A 15,539-nucleotide genomic window follows, 5' to 3' on the forward strand; every position below is an offset into this window, starting at 1 on the left:
CCAAGCTGTGTTTCACACACTGACTCACCTGTGGGCCTAGGCGGGGAGTCGGGGGTCGGGTCCATGGCAGGACCAAATATCCTGTACCACAAGCAACGCTCCATCCAGGTCCGTGGCTGCTGAACTCCGTAGGCGCGCAACAGGGTCTCTTTAGTTCTCACAGTAGGTGGGGCACCTCATGATGATGTTGGGTCCTGGGCCCATTAAAGGCAGGGATGTGATATTACACACTGCCTTCACAATGTGTCTTTGGGTCAGCATTCCTATTTCCAGTCCTGCCTGAGTTCTTGTCTCCAGTCCTGCCTGCGTTCCCGTCTCCAGTCCTGTCAGTGTTCCTGTCTCCCATCCTGCTAGCCTTCTTGTCTCCCTTCTTGCCTAGTTCCCATCTCTATTCCAGCCTGCGTTCCAGCCTCCTGACCTGCCAGCGCTCCTGTCTCCAGCTTCTTCTCCAGGTCCTGCCTGGTTCACCAGGCCTGCCCCCATGGGCTCTTTTCAGAGCCACTCAGGTCCTGGTTCACCAGGCCTGCCCCCAAGGGTCCTTTTCAGTGCCACCCAGGTCCGGGTTTGCCAGGCTTGCTTCCAAAGGCCACTCACTACCTCTTACTTCTAGGGATGACTCGCTTGCCACAACTGGGACTCCTTCCCCTACCACCTGCCCCTAACGGCTCACCCTCATCTGTGACTCATTGCGAAGGCCAATAGCTCGGGCGAGTCACCGGCCTTGCAGTTGCTCCAACAGCTGACATTCCAGGATCTGACCTTGTGTATGAACCACCTTCAGAGGCCTGCAGCCCCCCAGACTTTGGCATCCTTACCCTCGGAAGCTGGTCCAGGCCTGTCAGCTGCTCTGGCAGCCTCTGGGATCTGACTTGTGCCTCCACCCCCGGTATGAGGGGAATCCTAAGAACTGCAGGGGGTTTCTCAACCAATGCTGGATCATCTTCAAGTTACAGGCACGTGACTCCCTTTCTGACAAAACCCAAGTGGCATATATCATCTCACTTCTCTCAGGTCCAGCCGTTGCTTGGGCTTCTCTGGGAGCGGAATGATCCTGTACTGAACAACCTGAATAAGTTTCTGGGCCAATTTCGTAGGACCTTTGAGGAACCTAGGAAGGCCTCTTCCACAGCTTCTGAACTTTTGAACCTGCGACAGGGGTTGCAAACGTTGGGTACTTATTCCATCCAGTTCCGGACCCTAGCATCAGAGCTGGACTGGAATAATGAAAGTCTAGTTGCTGTGTTCTGGCAGGGACTGGCATCCCAGATTAAAGAACAGTTAGCTGGGCAAGACCTTCCAACGTCGTTGGATGATCTTATCCACCCATGTGCCTGGGTGGACGGACATCCGGTTTCAGGAGCGGGCTCAGGAGAGGCAGTCTTTTTGCAAAATGGTCCATCTAGCACCCCGTTTTCAGCATGCCCTCTAAGACTTCCTCACCTGCCAATGTTGGGAAACCCATGCAAATAGACCAATCCACCCTCTCTGACCAGGAGAAACAGCGATGTCTATCCCAGGGTCTGTGTTTGTATTGTGGGGTGAGAGACCACTATACTCTCAGATGCCCCCCCCCACAAAAAAAAAAAAAACAGGAAACTGCTGGGCATAGCCTTGGCCAGGGAAACAGCGTTAGGCCTCCATGTACGGATTCCCCACACTCAACTGATGGTTCCCGCTTCCCTAGAACTGGACCAGGTGTCACTCATCACCAAGGCCTTCATTGATTCTGGAGCAGGAGGAAGCTTCATCGATGAGGTGCTTGTCCAACTCAACAATATCCCAACTCTAGAGCTCCCCAAGCCCATACTGGTCTTCTCGGTATATGGAACCATCCAGGGGCATATCAAGGCTAAAACAGTGCCTCTACGCCTGAGAATCGGAGTCCTTCACAGAGAAGGTAGGTCCTTCAAATAGCAGTTAACCCCATTATCTTAGGACACCCCTGGCTTCAAAAACATAATCCTGAAATTAACTGAGACATGGAGGCGCTCTCTGCCTGGAGTGTGTCTTGCCAACATCGTTGCCTCAATGCAGTGCTTCCACCCATCCCTATCGCCACCAGTGGAATGGAGACTCTGGTAGGGATAGCCCAGGCTTACAGGGCCTATGCTGATGTATTTTCTACAAAAAACAAGCCGAGACCCTTCTTCCACATTGGAAATATTATTCCCCATCAACCTCCTGCCTGGGAAGATGCCCCCCCAGGGGAAAAGCTTATCCACTAGCCATCCCCGAGACTTTGGCTATGTCGGCCTACACCACAGACAACCTTCAGAGGGGTTTCATTTGGCCCTCCTCCTAATGGGGCGGGTTTTTTCTTTGTGGGTAAAAAGGAGGCTCCATGCACCCCTGTATTGACGACCGTGGCCTGAATACCATCATGGTCAAGAACAAGTACCTGCCTTCCCTGATATTTGAGCTGTTCGACTGCTTACAAGGGGCACGAATCTTTACCAAGCTGAACCTCTGAGGTGCCTATAACCTGATTTATATCCGCGAAGGTGATGAATGGAAGACCACATTCAACACCAGGGATGGCCACTATGAATATCTAGTGATGCCAGTCTCTCAAATGCTCCACTGGTCTTCCAAAATTTTGTAAATGACATCTTCCATGACTTGCTACAGAAGTGTATCCTGGTGTACTCAGAAGACATCTTCATATTCTCTAAGACACTAGCCCAGTAAGATAAACAGGTCCTGCAATGCCTACATGAGAATCAACTTCATGCCAAACTTGAGAAGTGTGTCTTCGAGCACAAGTTGCCTCTCGTAGGTTATATCATATCAGGCCAAGGTCTGAAGTTTGATCCAGCAAAGCTCTCTGCCATCCAAGACTGGCCTCGCCCCCAGGGACAGCAAGCTGTGCAACCGCGGGAGGTGGTGGAAATGAAAACGGTAATGAAAACGGTAACAGAATTCAAACACGCATGGGATAAACATAAAGGAATCCTGTTCAGAAGGAATGGATCCTAAGGAGCTTAGCCGAGATTGGGTGGCAGAGCCGGTGGCGGGAGGCGGGGATAGTGCTGGACAGACTTATACGGTCTGTGCCAGAGCCGGTGGTGGGAGGCGGGGATAGTGCTGGGCAGACTTATACGGTCTGTGCCCTGAAGAGGACAGGTACAAATCAAAGTAAGGTATACACAAAAAGTAGCACATATGAGTTTATCTTGTTGGGCAGACTGGATGGACCATGCAGGTCTTTTTCTGCCGTCACTTACTATGTTACTATGTAACAGTTCCTGGTTTCGCAAATTACTACCACCAGTTCATCCAAACCTATTCCTCCATTGCTGCGCCTCTGACTGACCTGACCGGAAAGGGGACAATATCCAGGACTAGCCTGAAAAAGCTATCGCAGCCTTTGGTTTTCTGAAACAGGCCTTCATGACAGCTCTGATCATTCGTCACTCAGATCTGGAGCAGCTTTTTTTCATGGACATCGATGTGTCTTTCATTGGGGCTGGCGCCATCCTGTCTCAGTCAGACATCAAAGACAAGTTGCTGCCTTGTGCCTTTCCCAGACGTGGGAAGCAATTGCTTGCCCTGAGATTTGTAGTATGGAGTGTTGCCACGATTTTGGTTTCTGCCAGGTACTTGTGACCTGGCTTGGCCACTGTTTGGAAAACAGGATACTGGGCTAGATGGACCATTGGTCTGACCCAGTATGGCTACTCTTATGTTCTTATGTAATAATCCGTAGTTGGGGGAGGAGGTACTGTAATGGCCTCACCTGTGGAGAGTCAGAGTCGGGTCCACTGCAGTGCCGTGTCTCCTGCACCACGACCGATGCTCCTTCTGGGTCATCGGCGGCTGCGGAATTCCCTAGGTGCTCGTATGTGCACGACAGGATTACCCCACTGCAGGTGGGGCGCCTCGTGATGACATCGGGTCCCGGTCCCATTTAAGGCAGCTGTGCACTCTTACACCCTGCCTTCGCAACGTGTCATTGGGCCAGCATTCCTGTTTCCAGTCCTGCCCGCATTCCAGTTTCCAGACCTGCCAGTGTTCCTATCTCCAGTCCTGCCAGTGTACCTGCCTCCTAACCTGCCAGCGTTCCTGTCTCCAGCTCCTCCTCCAGGTGGCAACCCATAAAGAGGGCCATGCTCTAGAATTTTTATAGCTTATACACAAAGGAGAGGCGATACGGCTTTAACAGGACATCAAAAGTGGGAGGCTGTAGGCTGGACAGATCACTGTGTATTAAAATGTTTATTTAAGATCTTTTAATAAAATAAAGACAGGGCCTGAGGTAAGAATGTGTAGAAAACAAAGTAAAGTAAATGCTGAGATTTTTTGGCAGAGGTTTGGAGAGTAAATTAGAACAAACAGAATGCCAACTGGAAGAACAACTGCAGATATGGAATAATGTTGTGTCTTCAACTTTGGATGATTTAGCGCCTCTAAGAATGGGTGAAAGCAGAATTAAACAGGATCCATTGTTAAAAGAAGCTCTGGAGATTAGAAAGATCTTGGATTAAATCTAAGGATTCTGAAATATATTTAAGGTGAAGTCAAGAAATTGGGTTATATAAAAAATCAATTTCAGAGGCAAAAAAGGATTATTTTGATAAACTTATAGTGGAGGCAGGTAATTCTTCGAAACATCTGTTCCAGTTATTTAACTCCATAACATCAATAGATAAGGTTCAGATGATTTTCTCTGAAATACAACCTGATGCGGATGATTTAGCAATTTACTTTCAGACTAAGGTCGTTAACATTAGGCAAAGTTTTATTTTTAATAGATTGATCGACAGCAGATTCAGGTAGAGGAGGAGAAGGAGAAATGTGTGTCTAGTGATCTACAATGGAATCAATTTTCAAAGGTGGATGTAAAAAACTATTGTTGTTTATCTTAGGAGGTTGTCTAAGAAATCTAGTTTTCTGGATGTTTGTCCCTCTTATTTATTGAAGGCAGAACCCTTCTGTTTTTACCATCTGTTGACAAGGTTTGCTAATTCTATCTTGAGTCTTAAGATATACCCTTCTGACCTAACGCTAATTCCAAAATCAATGGGGGCAGATTTATCTAAAATAGAGAACTATTGACCAGTCACAAGCATTCCTTTCAATTAACACGGCAGAAAAAGACCTGCACGGTCCATCCAGTCTGCCCAAGAAATGTGCCACTTTTTTGTGTATACCTTACTTTGATTTGTACTTGTCTTTTTCAGGGCACAGACCGTACAAGTCTGCCCAGCACTATCCCCGCCTCCCACCATTGGCTCTGGCACAGACCGTATAAGTCTGCCCGGCACTATCCCCGCCTCCCAACCACCAGCCCCGCCTCCCACTACCGGCTCTGTTATCCAATCTCAGCTAAGCTCCTGAGGATCCATTTCTTCTGAACAGGATTCCTTTATGTTTATCCCATGCATGTTTGAATAAGTGGTGCAGTGGTTAGAGCACGGGTCTTGCAATCAGAAGGTGGCTGGTTTGAATCCCCCTATTACTATATCAATTAAGATCTTTATTGTAATACCACTGTATCTCTCACTCCGGAAGTGGCGATTGCCATGACGGAACAATATAAGCCACACTGAGCCTGTAAATAGGTGGGAAAATGTGGAATACAAATGCAATAAATAAATAAATGTTGCCATTAGTGTGTGGCCATTTGTTTTTTTTACATTTGAGCATGACCATTAATACAAAAAACAAAAAAACAAAAAGAAAATCAGCCATTTTACAATTGTGGTAAAAATGTCCTTAGCAAGTGGGAAAGATCTGCATAAGAGTGCAAGCCACTTTTTACTTCTGCTTAGTAAAAGCGTCCCTGTGATTTTAAGCTTCACGACTTTCTAAAAACAAACCCCTGAGCCTTTATTTTCAAACACGGCAATCAAATCAGTCAACATAGTAGCCCGAAACTTCTTTAAGGAATTTTCACAGGTTTCGCGATTTGTTTTGGAGTAAAACGTGTGTTGTGTGATAGAGAAATGGAACAACCTCCTGGTGGAGGGTAAAAACATTTACAAAAAAACAGTAAAGGAATTCAATTCCAGAAAGCCAAGGATAGGAGTACAAAGGGATAGAGACGGCCAAAGATGGACAAAAAAAAATCAATCTGGATCTACAGAGCTACAGCTGTAAAGGACTAAAATACAAGCTGATGCATGCAACTACCTTCTCTTACATGAGCACGCAGCTGTGGAATGCATTACCCACTACCTTGAAAACTATTGACAAAATAACCAACTTTCGTAAATCTCTGAAGACACATCTCTTCAACAAGGCCTACAAAGAGAACCCATAACCTTATTAAATCACCTCGCCAATCCACCCAGTTATGAAAGTCTACTTTCTATACCTATCCGCCTAAATCTTTTCTTCTTTCCCTTATTTAATAGTGCCAGAGGCGGGGCGGGGATAGTGCTGGGCAGACTTATACGGTCTGTGCCCTGAAAAAGACAGGTACAAATCAAGGTAAGGTATACACAAAAAATGGCACATGTGAGTTTATCTTGTTGGGCAGACTGGATGGACCGTGCAGGTCTTTTTCTGCCGTCATCTACTATGTTACATCACTAACAGGATTAATTAGTGATGTAACATTAGGGGTGGCCTAGTGGTTAGGGTGGTGGACTTTGGTCCTGGGGAACTGAGGAACTGAGTTCGATTCCCACTTCAGGCACAGGCAGCTCCTTGTGACTCTGGGCAACTTAAGAGCGATCCACGAACAAGCATCCTTCCGCAGATTACTGAAAACCCATCTATTTGAATCAATTTACGGAAAGAACCAAAACACAGAGTCCACACTCACTGTTCATCAATGCATCATACATCCACTTATGATCTCCCATCCCCCATAATTCCACATTACTCATACATTTACTCACAGAAATATGTACACCATATGCCTTTGTGTCTTAACACTGCCCTTAAGCTTCCCATTGTCTCGTCTCAATGTTGATGTCCCATTGTGATATTCCTAATGATAATTCGATTATCTCTCATAACTTGTACAATATAACCCATAACCAAGTTGTAACAAATGTATTTTCATTATTCTTATCTTATTGTATGCCACACTGAGCCCGCAAAGAGGTGGGAAAATGTGGGATACAAATGCAAACAATAAAATCACTTAACCCTCCATTGCCCCATGTAAGCCGCATTGAGCCTGCCACGAGTGGGAAAGTGCGGGGTACAAATGTAACTAAAATAAAATAGATACTACTGGAGATTCTACATGGAATGTTGCTACTATTGGAGATTCTACATGGAATGTTGCTACTACTGAGATTCTGTTGCTACTATTGGAGATTCTACATGGAATGTTGCTATTCCACTAGCAACATTCCATGTAGAAGGCTGCGCAGGCTTCTGTTTCTGTGAGTCTGACGTACGTCAGACTCAGAGAAACAGAAGTCTGCGTGGCCACATTGGTGATCTGCAAGGGCCAACTTCTACATGGAATGTTGCTAGTGGAATAGCAACATTCCATGTAGAATCTCAAATAGTAGCAACAGTGGAGGAGTGGCCTAGTGGTTAGGGTGGTGGACTTTGGTCCTGAGGAACTGAGTTCGATTCCCACTTCAGGCACAGGCAGCTCCTTGTGACTCTGGGCAAGTCACTTAACCCTCCATTGCCCCATGTAAACCACATTGAGCCTGCCATGCGTGGGAAAGCACGGGGTACAAATGTAACAAAAATAAAATAGATACTACTGGAGATTCTACATGGAATGTTGCTATTCCACTAGCAATATTCCATGTAGAAGGCTGCGCAGGCTTCTGTTTCTGTGTACGTGCAGGATGTCAGACTCACAGAAGCAGAAGCCTGCGCGGCCACATTGGTGATCTGCAAGGGCCGACTTCTACATGGAATGTTGCTAGTGGAATAACAACATTCCATGTAGAATCTCAAATAGTAGCAACAGTGGAGGAGTGGCCTAGTGGTTAGGGTGGTGGACTTTGGTCCTGGGGAACTGAGTTCGATTCCCACTTCAGGCACAGACTCTGGGCAAGTCACTTAACCCTCCATTGCCCCATGTAAGCCGCATTGAGCCTGCCATGAGTGGGAAAGCGCAGGGTACAAATGTAACAAAAATAAAAATAACTGCATCTGACATCCTGGAACGACAAAGCCACAATAGGACTCTGTAAGAAGCCACATTGAGCCTGCAAATAGGTGGGAAAATGTGGGATACAAATGCAATAAATAAATAAGTGGGCCTTACACTCCCTATGTGAAGGTGTCAACACTCCCGGGACTCCGAAAGGTAAACAAACATATTCACGGGCGTCACTGCATTTATTTCATAAAGAAGATACTCGAACTTTTCTGCGACTGCAGTTCGGGACCCGGTTTGGCTCCTAGTACCTGGAGGGGGGGGGGGGGACCGAAGAAATTTTGGGCTTGGCTTCCCCGTCCCAAGAGAGTCGCCGAGTGCTTGAACTGCAGACAAGGCCCAGCCGTCACTTCGCCACCCACCTGCGCTTCTCCTGCCCAGCTCGCGCGCCGCTGTACAATCTTCTCTCCGCGTGCAGAACGCAGCGCGCTCACCTCCAGTCGCGCGGGCTCCTTGTCTAAAACGCAGCTCGCGCGAGCCACGCCACCTCTGTCTGCAGGGCTCTCAGGGAGGCAGGCAACACGTGCCAGGCAGCCCCCCCCCCCCCCAATCCTGGGATGAACGTATGCCAGACGGAAGCCGGCGAAGACCAAAAGAGCTCAGGAGGCAAGCGGTCGAACGGAAAATCTGCTCACCAGATCGTTTTTATTTGGTATCATTCATAGGATGAGTTTTTACATGTGTAGCCGAGCTAATACATACAATACTTGCCGTAACAGTAATAGATTAGGGCAATAAAAATACCTTTCAGTTTCTGTTGGTGGACTATGAGATCTCTGGTGAGTTCTTCAGAAGAACCCGATTAAGGCACATTACTACTACTACTACTTAACATTTCTAAAGCGCTACTAGGGTTACGCAGCGCTGTACAATTTAACATGGAAGGACAGTCCCTGCTCAAGGAGCTTACATCAAACTAGGCATGTGCTTGGGGCCTAAAGGGTGTGTGGGGTGGGGGGGTATGAGATGTGCTCGGGATTCAACAGGAGACTGACACTGTCTGGATTTTTTTTTTTTTTTTCAGGTTTCCAAACCTGTTGTCAAGGATGGCTGAGTGTGTGGATTTTTTTTTTTAGCCCACTACAGCCCCCTGACGTCACCTCTGACGTCGTTAGCCCCGCCCCTGATGTCAACCCTACCCCAGAAAAGCTTCTATTGGACCAAATTGGACCAATAGAAGCCCCCGAAAAAAAAGCGCAAACCCCGCACAGCTGCAACGAAAAAGAAGCCCAATTTCCCGCAGCCTTCGAAAATTTCCAGCATCCTGGCTTAAAAACCAGCCCAGTTGGGTGGGAACCCCACCGGAATCCCACCCATCTGGCAACACTGCGTCCCATTTCCTTGTTTCTAGCTCTGTCCCTCCAGTCCACCCATGCCCCCGCCCCTAAATTGCAGAGCTGGCTATGCCCAAAGAGAGAGCCTGTTGTTAAAAATTTACCAGCACACCCCTGGTTGAGATCCTGGGGAATCGGGTTCAATTCTCTCTGCAGCTCCATGTGACCCGGAGCAAATCACTTAGCCCTCCATTGCCCTAGTTATCTAATATAATAAAACGCACCGTGAACGTTCTGAAGCCAACGTTCTGTGAAGCCGGAAACTTGAAGCCGGAAGCTTCAAACCCTGAAGCCTTGAAGCCATCTGACGTCACTCCCAGGCTGAGGCTGAAGGGTTCAGCCTGCCGTCTCTGCCCCGCCCTCGCGACAAAACAAACAAATCCGGAAGCGAAACGTCAGGGAAGGAGGCGGCGCTCCCGACGTCTAGCCTTCCCTTCGCTGTGTTCCGCCTTCAAAACAAGGCGGAACACAGCGAAGGGAAAGCTAGACGTCGGGAGCGCCGCCTCCTTCCCTGACGCTTCGCTGCACGAACCGCCACGGAGGTAAAGTTAAAAAGAATAATAAAAAAAAAAAGATGCATGGATGCGAAGGGGGGGGGAGAAGAGGGCGGGCCAGGCTGGGACATGGGAGAGAGCGTAGCATGGATGCAAGGGGGGGGGGGGAACATGGAAGGGCGAGAGGGGACTTGCTGGAAAAGAATGAATGGAGGCGGCAGGGGACAGAGGAGCATGGATGGGCATGGATTGGGAGGGCAGGACTCAGGGAGAGAGGGAAATTGCTGGATAGGGAAAAATGGAGGGGCCAGGTGACAGATGAGCATGGATGGGCATGGATTGCAAGGGCAGGACTCAGGGAGAGGGGAATTGCTGGATAGGGATGAATGGAGGGGACAGATGGGCATGGATGGATATGGATTGCAGAGCAGGCCTCAGGCAGAGAGGGAAAATGCTGGATAGGGAAAAATGGAGGGGCCAGGTGACAGAGGAGCATGGATGGGCATGGATTGGAAGGGCAGGACTCAGGGAGAGGGGAATTGCTGGATAGGGATGAATGGAGGGGACAGATGGGCATGGATGGATATGGATTGCAGAGCAGGCCTCAGGCAGAGAGGGGAAATGCAGGATAGCGATGAATGGAGGGGGCAGGTGACAGACAAACATGGATGGCCATGGATTGGGAGGGCAGGGCTCAGGGACAGAGGGGAATTGCTGGAAAAGGATGAATGGAGGGGGCAGGGGACAGATGGCCATGGATTGGGAGGGCACGGCTCACACTCTCTCTCTCATATACAATGTCTTTCTGACTCTCACTCTCACACACTCTGTCTCACACTGTATCACATTCACTCTCTATGTGCCACACAGTCACTCACACACTCGCTTGGTCTCATACACTCACTCAAACAGAGAATCTGTGTCTCACACACACTCTCTCTCTCGCCCACACACACACACTCTCACTCACACTGTGTCTCACATACACACTTGCACACACTCTCATTCTCACACACACACTCTCTCACAAACACACTCACACCCAGACTCACGCTCTCTCTCACACAATCACACTTTCACTCTGACTCTCAAACAGACACTCTCACATACACTCTCCCAAACATACACACTCCGAGGAAAACCTTGCTAGCGCCCGTTTCATTTGTGTCAGAAACGGGCCTTTTTTACTAGTAATATATAACTTTCATTGTGAGCCCATTAGGGACAGTTGAAAGTACCTGTAATAGACATTGTAAACTGCATAGTCACCTTAAGGATCATTTGCAGTATATCAAGTGCTGAAAATAAATACAAATAATCAGTGTGTCATTTCAAGCTGCACCCTAGCTCTAATCTCCCACAGTTCCCTCTAACCCTGGACCCCTCACCACCCACAGTTCCCCCTAACCCCAGAGCCCTCACCACCTGCAGTTCCCTCTAATCCCGGCGCCCTCAATTCTGTGTCCCTCAAGTACAGATGCACCACGCATGAGCATTTCCTATTATTTTTACGTAGAAATATCTTTATTGTAATCATAAGAAAAAATAAAGGAATATAGCGCAGCACTAAAATCTGTAATACAGAACTGCCAATAACAAAACAAGTTCTGGAGCACTGACAAAAACATTTTGAATATAATCCTCCCGCCCCTTCACAGACCCCCCCCCCCCCCCTTATAATCCTCTCAACAGAGAGAATGCAAAACCTAGGAGGTTTAATAACATAATATAAATCTCACAATTTTACAATTGGTTTCAATCATCGAGGTTTGATTGAGAACAGGAGATGACATCATGTGAAAAAGTTTAAGCCACTTAAGTTAGTCGGCTGCCGAGGGAACGTCTGGAAATGGAGTGTATACTGCACCGTTTACGGAAGAAAGAGTTTATAAACAGCTTGAGAATCTGAAGGTGGACAAAGCTATGGGGCCAGATGGGTTACATCCCAGGATACTGAGGGAGCTCAGAGAGGTCCTGGCGGGACCTCTTAAAGATTTATTTAATAGATCTTTACAGATGGGAGAGGTTCCATCGGATTGGAGACGAGCATATGTGGTCCCTCTTCACAAAAGTGGAGACAGAGAAGAAGTGGGTAACTACAGACTGGAAAGTCTCATGTCGGTGATAGGAAAAATAATGGAGTCGCTGCTGAAAGAAAGGATAGTTAACTTTCTTGAAGCCGACGGGTTACAGGACCCTACTACTACTACTACTTAACATTTCTAGAGCGCTACTAGGATTACGCAGCGCTGTTCAGTTTAACAAAGAAGGATAGTCCCTGCTCAAAGGAGCTTACAATCTAAAGGACGAAATGTCAAGTTGGGGCAGTCTAGATTTCCTGAATAGAGGTGTAGTGGTTAGGTGCCGAAGGCAACATTGAAGAGGTGGGCTTTGAGCAAGGATTTGAAGATGGGCAGGGAGGGGGCCTGGCGTATGGGCTCGGGGAGTTTGTTCCAGGCGTGGGGTGAGGCGAGGCAGAAAGGGCGGAGCCTGGAGTTGACAATATGACTTTACCAAAGGAAAATCCTGCCAAACGAATCTTATTGATTTCTTTGACTGGGTGACCAAAGAACTAGATGAAGGACGTGCGCTAGATTCAATCTACTTGGATTTCAGCAAAGTCCTTGATGCGGTCCCCCACAGAAGACTTGTGAATAAGCTGAAAGGGTTGAACTTAGGACTGAAAGTGGTGAACTGGATAAGAAACTGGTTGACCGACAGGTGGCAGAGGGTGGTGGTAAATGGAATCCGCTCAGAGGAAAGGAAGGTGAGAAGTGGAGATTTTCAGGGGTTGGTGCTGGGGCCTATTCTTTTTAATATATTTGTGGGAGATATTGCTGAAGGGTTGGAAGGAAAGGTGTGCCTTTTTGCGGATGACACAAAAATAGCCAATAGAGTGGATACCCTGGAGGGAGTAGAAACAATGAGAAGGATCTCCGAACCTTAGAAGAATGGTTGAGGGTCTGGCAGTTAAAATTGTATGGCAAGAAGTGTAGAGTGATGCACTTGGGGTGCAGAAACCCAAAGGAGAGATACCGAATAGGAGGGGAGAAATTAGTAAGCTCAACTCAGGAGAGAGACCTTGGGGTGTTGGTGTCGGAGGATCTAAAGGTGAAGAAATAATGCGACAAGGCGACAGCCGTGGCCTGAAGGATGCTAGGCTGCATAGAGAGAGGCGTAACCAGCAGAAGAAAGGAGGTTTTGATGCCCCTCTACAAGTCGTTGGTGAGGCCCCAATTGGAGTATTGTGTTCAGTTTTGGAGGTCGTATCTTGCTAAAGATGTAAAAAGACTGGAAGCGGTGCAAAGAAAAGCTGCAAAATTGGTATGGGATTTGCGTTGCAAACCGTACGAGGAGTGACTTGCTGACCTGAATATGTATACCTTGGAGGAAAGGAGAAACAGGGGTGACGTGATACACACGTTTAAATATTTGAAAGGTATTAATCCACAAACAAACCTTTTTCGGAGACAGGAAGGCGGTAGAACTAGAGGACATGAACTAGAGGTTGAAGGGGGCAGACTCAGGACTAATGTCAGGAAATATTTTTTCACGGAGAGGGTGGTGGATATGTGGAATGCCCTCCTGCAGGAGGTGGTGGAGATGAAAATGGTAATGGAATTCAATCATGCATGGGATAAACACAAAGGAATCCTGTTTAGAAGGAATGGTTCTGCAGAATCTTAGCAGAGATTGGATGGAAACGCCAGTAATTGGGAAAAAGATGGGAGCTGGGCAGACTTCTATGGTCTATGCCCTGATCATGACTGAATAGATAGGGATGGGCTGGAGTGTAAATTTTAAGGGGCTTCAACGTTAGCTTCAGAACTTAGTACAAGAACAGTGCTGGGCAGACTTCTACGGTCTGTGCCCTGAGAAAGGCAAGGGCAAATCAAACTCGGGTATACATATAAAGTATCTTGTTGGGCAGACTGGATGGAACGTACTGGTCTTTATCTGTCGTCATTTAGTATGTTACTATGCCAATATTTCCTCTTCCCCTTGCAGCCGTTGTTCTGTATATACTCAAAACAAACAAACAAACCTATGAGCAGCTGCATCCATGTTCTTTATTGTTGGTAGCACTTACATTTTCAAACATGCCAGCTTGTGCATCGTACAGATGTACACAGAGGAAGTATAGTAACTTTTAATAGGTAGAGTAGTAATTTGTTATAAATTGTAATCAGTGTGTCATTTGGAGGGGCTGGTTATAGGGACACCCTAGGATGTGTTATATTCATGCAGAGATTTTTTTTCTTTTGGTAAGAGGCCACTAAAACAGACATCATGTTATGAGAATCAGGTGCTCAACATTCAATGTTTCTATTTAATTATGTAATTATTTTAGTTACATTTGTACCCTGTGCTTTCCTACTCATGGCAGGCTCAATGTGGCTTACATATACAGGTACTTATTTGTACCCGGGGCAATGGAGGGTTAAGTGACTTGCCCAGAGTCACAAGGAGCTGCAGTGGGAATTGAACTCAGTTCCAGAGGACCAGAATCCACCACCCTAACCACTAGGCCACTCCTCAATTATATCCCACACTAAACATGAATTAGTTTGCAACCCGGGAGCATTTTAAATCCTTTTTTTTTTCCTATGTCTAGATTAAAAGAGAAAGATGGTTTGTGGGAACTAGCTCCTTTTGTTTTATGGAATGCAGTGGTATATTATAAAAATGCACTTATTATTGTTTATTACTACTATTTAAAATAAAGATATTCAACAATTAGGGTAGAGCTACCTTCATGCAGAAGTTCAGTCTAAATGTGCCAACATTTTCCAGTTCTGTGATATATATTTATTTCTTCTTCAAGTCAGTTTTCAACAGCATTTTCTCAGTTATTACCTAAATGTGAACACAATTATAATGCTAATTAATACATTTTGGATGTTATTGAATTCTATTATTCTGTCTCACTGTATTCCCAGTTTTGGCACAGTGTAAGTCATCACAAGGACAAAATATAAGAAATCCAATGGACTGTGTTAGGGATTGATAGCCCATTTAGTTATGTGTAAACAAATGAGAGATCTGCATTAAATAAAATATTAAATTTTATTGACTTGTCCCAGAAAGATGCTCAAAACGGAATAATCCAGTTGTACAAAAGAGATGAGGTGAAGATGTGATTCCATGTGACCCAATGAAGGGCAGTTTAATTTCACATTAAATCTTTATAACACCAGGCTTCCCAAGGCAGATTACAACAACAGTTAAGAGGAACCCCTCAGTACACAGGATATCCTCTCTAAAATGTGGCCATGTATTACTCAGTGTAGAGAAATGAGCACAAAATACAGCCGTTATTTGTGCTGTTTTCCACCAGCTACAATCATTTTTAAGCTGTTGTAGTGATATTCAGTTTTGATTTCATGATATTTATATCTACATATGGGACACATTTCAAACAAATTAAAAAAGCTGTCAAATAAGTAAAAAAAAAAATTGTGTCCTCCACCTTTTAAGACACTGCCTATCCAACTGGAACAGCTTTTGACTTTTTACAGATGGACCTGCATAGGCAGTCAATTATTTCTAATAATCTTTTAGTATTGCTTTAAATATAGCGCTAGCTATTGTTTTGGTTGTACTTGTGACTCCGCCTACAGACAGAAAGCT

General features: G+C 46.3%; 1 protein-coding gene across 8 annotated transcripts in view; it reads right to left on the reverse strand.

The window, feature by feature from the left end:
• Positions 1-8,846, reverse strand: part of USP45 (ubiquitin specific peptidase 45) — a 203,963-nt gene extending 195,117 nt beyond the window's left edge. For 4 of the 8 annotated variants that reach the window (XR_003941673.1, XM_030199151.1, XM_030199158.1 and 1 more), the window contains exon 1: positions 8,443-8,613. The gene's annotated coding sequence lies outside the window, so the exon portion shown is untranslated. Of the gene's footprint in view, positions 1-8,188; positions 8,291-8,331; positions 8,614-8,824 lie in introns of those variants that run through there. The other 4 variants (XM_030199155.1, XM_030199154.1, XM_030199152.1 and 1 more) reach the window with 4 other exon arrangements.
• Between the last annotated feature and the right edge of the window lie 6,693 nt (positions 8,847-15,539).

This window comes from Microcaecilia unicolor, chromosome 3 (assembly GCF_901765095.1).
Source record: "Microcaecilia unicolor chromosome 3, aMicUni1.1, whole genome shotgun sequence".
In the NCBI taxonomy this organism is placed as follows: Eukaryota; Metazoa; Chordata; class Amphibia; order Gymnophiona; family Siphonopidae; genus Microcaecilia; species Microcaecilia unicolor.